Source organism: Solanum verrucosum, unplaced genomic scaffold (genome assembly GCF_900185275.1).
Source record: "Solanum verrucosum unplaced genomic scaffold, falcon-dt-bn FXZP01000797.1, whole genome shotgun sequence".
Taxonomy (NCBI): domain Eukaryota; kingdom Viridiplantae; phylum Streptophyta; class Magnoliopsida; order Solanales; family Solanaceae; genus Solanum; species Solanum verrucosum.
In genome coordinates, this window is record NW_026020824.1 from 9,628 (window position 1) to 18,337 (window position 8,710).

The window sequence follows — 8,710 nt, forward strand, 5'->3', positions numbered from 1 at the left end:
TTTTAGGCTTCTTCAAGAACGTGGATTTTCCTTCAAATTGAGTTTGTGAATTGATTTCAACTCCGTTTTCAAATTGGTTTTCACCATTAGCTTCCAAATACTTTAAGGATAATTTTACATAAAAAAATTTCAGATTTGGGTATCGTTTTCCGGTATGAGACTTTTGGACCGTTTTGCCCCTTTTCCCTAAATTTCTTGATTTTGGTGTCATTGGACTCGAATTGTGATTGTGAATAATTGTTTGAATAGATTATCGTGATCCGGATTATACTCTGAAAGGAAAGGCTCAAGTCAAGTAACTTTTGGAGTTCGTTTTAAGGCAAGTGGCTTCTAAACTTTGTAAAACTCTTAGACTACGCATGACTACTTTCCTAATTGTGTTGGGGAGTAATGGGGATTGAGGATGGGTTTTATTTGTTGATTGAAATTGTTGTAAATGAAAGATGGGGAATAAAACGAGCTAAATGTGTTATATGTGACTTGAATTTGTTGAATAAGTCATGTGATAACTGATATTGAGGGGATAGAAGAGCATGAGTAGGCTATGATTGATACAGACATTGTGATTGAGACAGGTGATGTGTAATGCTATGATGTGGTCGTGATATGGTTGTGATTGAGACAGGTGATGTGTAATACTATGATATGGTCGTGATATAGTTGTGATTGAGACAGGTGATGTGTAATACTATGATGTGGTTGTGATATGGTTGTGATTGAGACAGATGATGTGTAATACTATGATGTGATCGTGATATGATTGTGATTGATGACATGTGCATATTCATTATTCATCCCATGTGTGAACTATCTGTTGCATGAGTTCTGAGACATTGATATGAGGATGGATGAATATGAGACACAGTTGAGACTAGCTCCGGCTAGCGATTTGGATGCCGATGGGATCCGGTTCCGACGGTGATACATGGTCCATGTGTGGCCCCCATGGGTTCTGATTTGAGTATTCAATGCGGACTGATTACGTCAACAGATGTGTATCGTAGGACAGACATGCATCACGACTACATGACATCATTATTGCATTTTGCATCTCATTTGTCTTATCTTTGTCAGTGATGTGTGGATTGTATCAGTTTACCCTTCTTATGTGGAATTTGATCTACTTGCTCTTATTTGTTGATCTGAGGTTGATAAGGATATACTGTTGGTTCTGGCTGTTGAATATGATCTGTTTAGTATAGGTTGGTTGGTTTGCTGCTAGATTGAAGTTTCGGTGGTTCGGTTGGGATTGAAAGGAGTTGTTTATAGCTGCTAGTTTTGCTTAGTTTAGAGTTACTTGCGAGTACCTGTGGTTTTCGGTACCCACCCTTGCTCCTACACAATTGTGTAGGTTGATAGCTCTCTCAGATTCGGCTTAGTATTTTCTTTAGCAGATTGAGCTTCGGGACATACTCGAGAGGTAGCGGTTCATTCCAGACGTGCCCTTAAGTTATCTTTACTTTCAGTTTTGTTCTATTCGAGAACTATACTCTGAGACTTGTATATTTTTATTCGAATTCTGTATTTAGAGGTTTGTACATGTGACAACCAAATTCTGGGTAGTGTTGAGTCTTAATTAAAGTCTTCCGCTTATTTATCATCTTTTATTCTCGTATTTCTATTTCTCTATCGTTGTGGTTCGGTTAGGCTGACGTGTCCGGTGGAAAATGGACACGTGCCATCACATCCGGATTTGGGGTGTGACAGCTCCTTTCCAAGTTTCTTATACTACCAAACAAAGTACTTTCTCCATTTCAATTAACATCACGAGATTCAGGGTAGGTGACTCTACTTCGTTTTCATCGTACTGCTTTTTTTGTCTTCATATAAATTATCTCAACCTTTCAGCAGAATCAAAAAATAAAATCTTTAAGCGGTGCAAATGCTTCAGATGTCTCTCAAATTCTTCAACAACTTTCTGATTCTTTCCCATGGCTCCTTCAACAACTCAATGTTGAGCAAAAGGGTATATTTTCCTCCTATTTCCTTGGTATATTAGCTGTACTATGGCTTCTTTGGTGTTTCATCAATAACTCAAACAAGGGACTGCCACCAGGGCCTAAAGCTTTACCCTTGATAGGTAATCTCCATTCTCTTGATCCTGAAATTCATACATATTTTGCATCTCTTTCCCAAACTTATGGCCCCATTTGTAGACTCTGGCTTGGTAAAAAAACTTGGGATCATTATTACTTCTCCTGCCTTAGCTCGCGAGGTCCTTAAGGATAAAGATACCATTTTTGCTAACAGATATGTGTCTGCTGCTGGAAGAGAAATTTCATATGGTGGCAATGACATACTTTGGAATCCTTATGGACCGAAATGGCGCATGTTGAGGAAGGTTTGTGTTCGCGATATGCTTAGTAGTTCTACTTTAGATTCTGTTTATCCACTAAGGAGAAGGGAGCTTAGACAATCGATCAATTACTTTTATAACAAGGCAGGATCACCTGTGAATGTTGGTGAACAGATGTTCTTGACTATGCTTAATGTGATTACAAGCATGTTATGGGGTGGCACAGTGAAGGGTGAGGAGAGAGCTAGTCTTGGAGCTGAGTTTAGGCATGTCGTGACTGAGATAGTTGAGTTGGTCAGATTCCCAATATTTCCGATTTTTACCCCGGCTTTGCCTGGTTCGATTTCCAGGATGTTACAAAGAAGATGAAGGTGTTGGCAAAGAGATTTTATAAGATATTTGAGAGCATAATTGATCAAAGACAAAAATTGGACAGAAATGGTGTTTGCCACGAAAGCACAGACTTTTTCTAAAGTTGAAAGATGAAGCAGATCCCAAAATACATCTGACCATGACTGAAATCAAAGCCTTACTTATGGTATGTTTTATCAGTTGTGCATTCTACTAAATTTGCTTGTTCCAAAAAGAAATCTTCCTCTACTAAATAGTCACTGTATTATTATTGAGTAGCCAAGATTGCATTTGTCTTCAACCATTCATACTGGCTTACACTGATCATGATGGCAGATCTTTTCTTTTTCATATTAAATGACATTGATAGTGGGATTGTAAATGTATAGAAAAATTATTGTGGCATATGGGAAATTAATTTCAGAAGAATCAGATTCATAAATTCATGTCCTGGGCTGTTGGTTGCGTTCTTCTGCTTGCAATATTACTTTCATTACATGTGGTCCTGGTTACAAAGTTTTTTACTTTAAATAGTCCATTTCCTTACATGCTAGGCTGTTACGGATGAAAAATTTGAATATAGTGATATAAGTCATAATAAGATGATCAAATGCTTTATAAATTGACATTAGGATAGTAAATGTATTGACGAATTTTTGTGATGGGTGAGTAATAAATATTAGATTCATATATTCATGTCCTGAACTGTTAGTTGCTACCATGTTCTACAGTTAAAAACTTGTTGTACATGATAACAACTTCACAAATACTATGGACAGGATTTGGTTGTCGGTGGAACTGACACAACCTCCAACACGATTGAGTTTGCCATGGCTGAAATTATGAACAAACCAGACGTCCTGAGGAAATTACAACAAGAACTAGATACAGTTGTGGGTAAAGATAACATAGTGGAAGAGTCTCATATTCAACAGTTACCATATCTCTATGCAGTGATGAAAGAAGCTATGCGCATACATCCAGCCCTCCCACTATTGATACCACATTGTCCTAGTGAGACAGTCACTGTTGGAGGATACACTGTTCCTGAAGGATCTCGTGTTTTCATAAATGTATGGGCAATACACAGAGATCCTTCTATCTGGAACAATCCAACAGAGTTCCGTCCAGAGAGATTTTTGGACAATAAATGGAACTATAGTGGAAATGATTTCAACTATTTTCCATTTGGTTCAGGCAGAAGAATGTGTGCGGGGATAGCCATGACAGAGAGGATGTTCATGTATTCACTGGCTTCACTCATTCATTCTTTCGACTGGAAATTGCCTGAAGGAGAGACGTTAGACCTTAAGGAGAAGTTTTGTATTACTTTGAAGAAGAAAATGCCTCTGGTGGCTTTACCTACTCCAAGATTGTCCAATCCAACACTGTATGAGTAAGATAAAAATGTATCACTGTTATGTGCTAATGTCTTTCAAAGACAAATATTAATGAGCATTGAATAATTCTCCCAAATTTACTATTCATAGATAATGAGTGATGTTTTCTTCTAATTATGACCGAAATAATCAAGTATCATGTGGAAGCTAGCAAAGCAAACTCGGAAGACCATGAGTAAGAAGATAAATAAGAAATATGTCAAAAGAGACATAAATATTTAACGTGATTCGGTCAACATGTGCTTCAACCAAGTCCATGACTCTTTAGGATCATTGACTAGCTATATATAGTACTAAACAGGGTACACAAAATGAAAATCCTTCCAAACAAAGTGCTCCCTCCGTTTCAATTTATCCTACCCTCCTTTCCTGTTCGTTATAAAAACATATTTTTTAAGCAACTCTTTAATTCCAATCACAAAATTACAAGGCATTTTGATATATTTACCATATCTTTATATTAACACTACGAGATTCAATCTGAGGAAAAATACATGTATTAAGTTCTCTAATACAATACATATCATGAGTGGACTGGGGAGGTAACTATGCGTCATTTTTATCGTACTGGTCTCTTCTTTTTTTTTGTCTTCATCTAAAATATCTCATTCTTTCAGCAAAATAAAAAAAACTCTTTTAAGTGGTCATATAATAGGTAAAATTAGCCATGTCTTGACAATATTTGCTTCAAAAGGATAGTTGATGAACAACTCTTTTAAGTGTTTTGGTACCAAAATCTGTTATAATGTAATAACTCTAAATATTTGTGTAATGATAGTTTAATTTCTTTCCATAGGTAGGAGATATGAGGAATTAATGTAGCATATTTTCAGAGATATAACATTTAGGAATAGCAGATAATTAGGGGTGTAAAAATCAGAATTCTTTCCCCACTTGAAGCATTCATTCAGCAAATCTGACGAACAGAGCCAAGTGCTTTAATTCTTAGAGTCATTCACCTGTGATTCTTTAAAAAAAACTGAAAGTTTTGGTTTTGTTAACTATTTGTCAACCGTAAGTCCTAAACATTTAGGGCTCTTGGTCTTGGTTACATGTCACGATCCAATTTAGGACCATGACCGGTGCTAAGGGGGAGAATTCCAAAGCAAGCCTTACCAAAATTCTACAGAAAATCGGGCAGAGTTTTCTTTTTTTTGGGCCTATGCTAAATTTTCCCTGTCTCAAAAATCTACAACACAACTAATAACAACTATAAATTAAGACATAATATTCATCAATGATCTAATTGTCACGCAATAATACCAATTTATCTCCAAATATGAAAAAGAAGTTCAAAACTAGTTACTTGACTACAATATGAAGGAATAATCATGACTCGAATAAAAGGAGTGACAAATGGAGCGACTCTAAGAATTTTTAAAGAACAAAATAAATCATAGCAATTCAATACGTCTCTTGCCACGCGAAGCAATGAGAGACTCACCATATGCTATCAATCCACACTCTCTAATTAATGGAATCTTCTCCAATGTCACCTGAGTTCTCTGTAAAAACATTTAGCAAGGAGTGAGACGCTAGCTCATTGAGTAAATAACACTTAACCACAACCATTTTAATGAAGGACAAGTCAGAAAACATGATAGTATAATAATCATGATAAAATCAAGAAACAATAACCATGATGAAATCAATGCCCTTTCAGAAACGATAACAATCTTCAATCTTATTTGTCTCATGTAAGCAAAATCAAGGTGAACTTTTAGAAATAAACTCAAAATAACACTTTCATATCAATCTTATAGCTGAAAGGTTTCCAAGGATGAATCATGTAATCACTTTGGTCTCTCTTTAAGAAGTAACCAATAACGGTGAACTCCTCATAAAGGAGTTAAATGTTCATATCGGTAGATCCCTACTCGAGGGATATCGGTAACGGTATGCTAGTTCTACCTTCCCACTGTCAAGAGCTTTATCGGTAATCTATAACTACAAGGTGCACCAGGTCTAACAAACTTGCCGTTAGCTACGTGATTCATCAAGGTCTACTCCCATTTATACTTTTCTTTGTAATTAGTAGAAACATTTCAAACTGGTATAAGACATTCAAGTTCTTATCAAATCATAATATACAAAACTTTAATCAAAACATATGTCAAAATACTATTTCTCAAGTAAATGTTAAACTCTTTTGATACCGGTAATCATATCTCAAGTATCAATAATTATATCTTATAAAAATGAGTTCATCTCAAATAATTATTTCGGTATCATATCAAGTAAAAGACTTGTCCCTTATGCAAGTTCAAAACATTTCGGTAAATCATTCACTTTATAAATCATGAAAGTTATAAAACAAAAATTATGATAAGATTACTACTCACAGTACTCGTGTTGAAATACCAAAAAAAAAAGCTTCATTCCCTTTACCATCAGAAAAGAAAAAATAACCTACTGCTTTGCTTTCCAGTGAACGAAAGAAGGAGAAATTTTTTGAAAGCTTTAATTCTTACTGAATTTATATATTTGATGTTAAAAATATTGAGTTTTTCTTGGTCAGCAAAGAAGATGAAGGGTATCTGATTGGATATTTGAGGCCATGATTGTGCAAAGAGTTCAAATTTTGCTGGCGATGAATCCAAAAAAAGAAAGAAAGCATTTTTTTGCTGAAAATTGAATGATGAACAAAATGCCAAACAAACATTGCTCCTTTTCACGTTTCTTATACTACCAAACAAAGTACTTTCTCCGTTTCAATTAACATCACGAGATTCAGGGGAAGTGACTCTACTTCGTTTTCATCGTACTGCTCTTTTTATATTCATCTCATTCTTTCAGCAAAATCAAAATCTTTTAGAGGTGCAAATGCTTCAGATGTCTCTCAAATTCTTCAAATCCCTTTTTGATTCTTTCCCATGGCTCCTTCAACAACTCAATGCTGAGAATAAGATTGTATTTTTCTCCTGTTTTCTTGGTTTTTTAGCTTTACTATGGTTTCTTTGGTGTTTTATCAGTAACTCAAACAAGGGATTGCCACCAGGGCCTAAACCTTTGCCCTTGATAGGTAATCTCTATTCTCTTGATCCCACCTATTTTGCATCTCTTTCCCAAACTTATGGCCCAATTTGTAGACTCTGGCTTGGTAAAAAAGTTGGGATTATTATTACTTCACCTGCCTTAGCTCGCGAGGTTCTTAAGGATAAAGATACCATTTTTGCTAACAGAGATGTCCCTGCTGCTGCAAGAGAATTATCATATGGTGGCAATAACATACTTTGGACTCCTTATGGACCAAAATGGCGCATGTTGAGGAAGGTTTGTGTTCGCGATATGCTTAGTTCTTCTACTTTAGATTCTGTTTATGCACTAAGGCGAAAGGAGCTTAGACAATCGATCAATTACTTCTATAGTCAGAAGGGTTTACCAGTAAATGTTGGTGAGCAGATGTTCTTGACGCTGCTTAATGTGATTACAAGCATGTTATGGGGTGGCACAGTGAAGGGTGAGGAAAGAGCTAGTCTTGGAGCTGAGTTTAGGCATATTGTCACTGAGATGGCTGCGCTGGTCAGTATTCCCAATTATTCCGATTTTTACCCGGGCTTGGCCTGGTTTGATTTACAAGGTGTTACAAAAAAGATGAAGGTGTTGGCAAAGAGATTTGATAAGATATTTGAGAGCATGATTGATCAAAGACAAAAATTGCATAGAAATGCTGAGATGGGAGATGGTGTTGGCCAAGAAAGCAAAGACTTTTTGCAAGTTTTGCTGAAGTTGAAAGATGAAGCAGATTTAAAAATGCCTCTGACCATGACTGAAATCAAAGCCTTACTTATGGTATGTTTATCAGTTGTGTATTCTACTAAATTTGCTTTAAATAGTACATCTCCTTACCTGTTAGGTAGTTAACGGATGAAAAATTGGCTTATAGTGATGTTAGTCATAATAAGAGGATCAAATGCTAATACAAGTTAAAATTAGGATTGTAAATGTATTGAAGAATTATTGTGGAAGATGTGTAATAAATATTAGATTCATATATTCATGTCCTGAACTGTTAGTTGCTACCATGTTATTGGACTGCATTAAAGAAAGAGTCGGCAAATTTAGCATCAGATTATATGTGAAGACTTAACTGTGAATTAAGACGGTGAACCTTGAACTGAACTCTAATATACAGTTTTACAATTAAAAAAATTGTTGTACATGATAATAACTTCACAAGTACTATGGACAGGAAATGGTTCTCGGTGGAACTGCCACTACCGCCAACACAGTTGAGTTTGCCATGGCTGAAATTATGCACAAACCGGATGTCCTGAGGAAATTACAACAAGAAGTAGATACAGTTGTGGGAAAAGATAATATCGTAGAAGAGTCTCATATTCCAGCAATTACCATATCTCTATGCAGTGATGAAAGAAGTATTACGCATGCATCCAGCTACTCCACTATTGGTGCCACATTGTCCTAGTGAAACATGCACTGTGGGAGGATACACTGTTCCTAAAGGATCTCGTGTTTTCATAAATGTATGGGCTATACACAGAGATGCTTCTATCTGGAAAAATCCAACAGAGTTCCGTCCAGAGAGATTTTTGGACAATAAATGGGATTTTAGTGGAAATGATTTGAACTATTTTCCATTTGGTTCTGGCAGAAGAATCTGTGTGGGGATAGCCATGGCAGAGAGGATGTTCATGTATTC

The 8,710-nt window shown here is 36.0% G+C and overlaps 2 pseudogenes; both read left to right on the forward strand.

Moving 5' to 3' along the window:
• The first annotated feature begins 1,891 nt into the window (after nt 1-1,891).
• On the forward strand, nt 1,892-4,047 carry LOC125813499 (flavonoid 3'-monooxygenase CYP75B137-like; annotated as a pseudogene).
• Nucleotides 4,048-6,870: 2,823 nt separating this feature from the next.
• On the forward strand, nt 6,871-8,704 carry LOC125813500 (flavonoid 3'-monooxygenase CYP75B137-like; annotated as a pseudogene).
• Nucleotides 8,705-8,710: the final 6 nt, after the last annotated feature.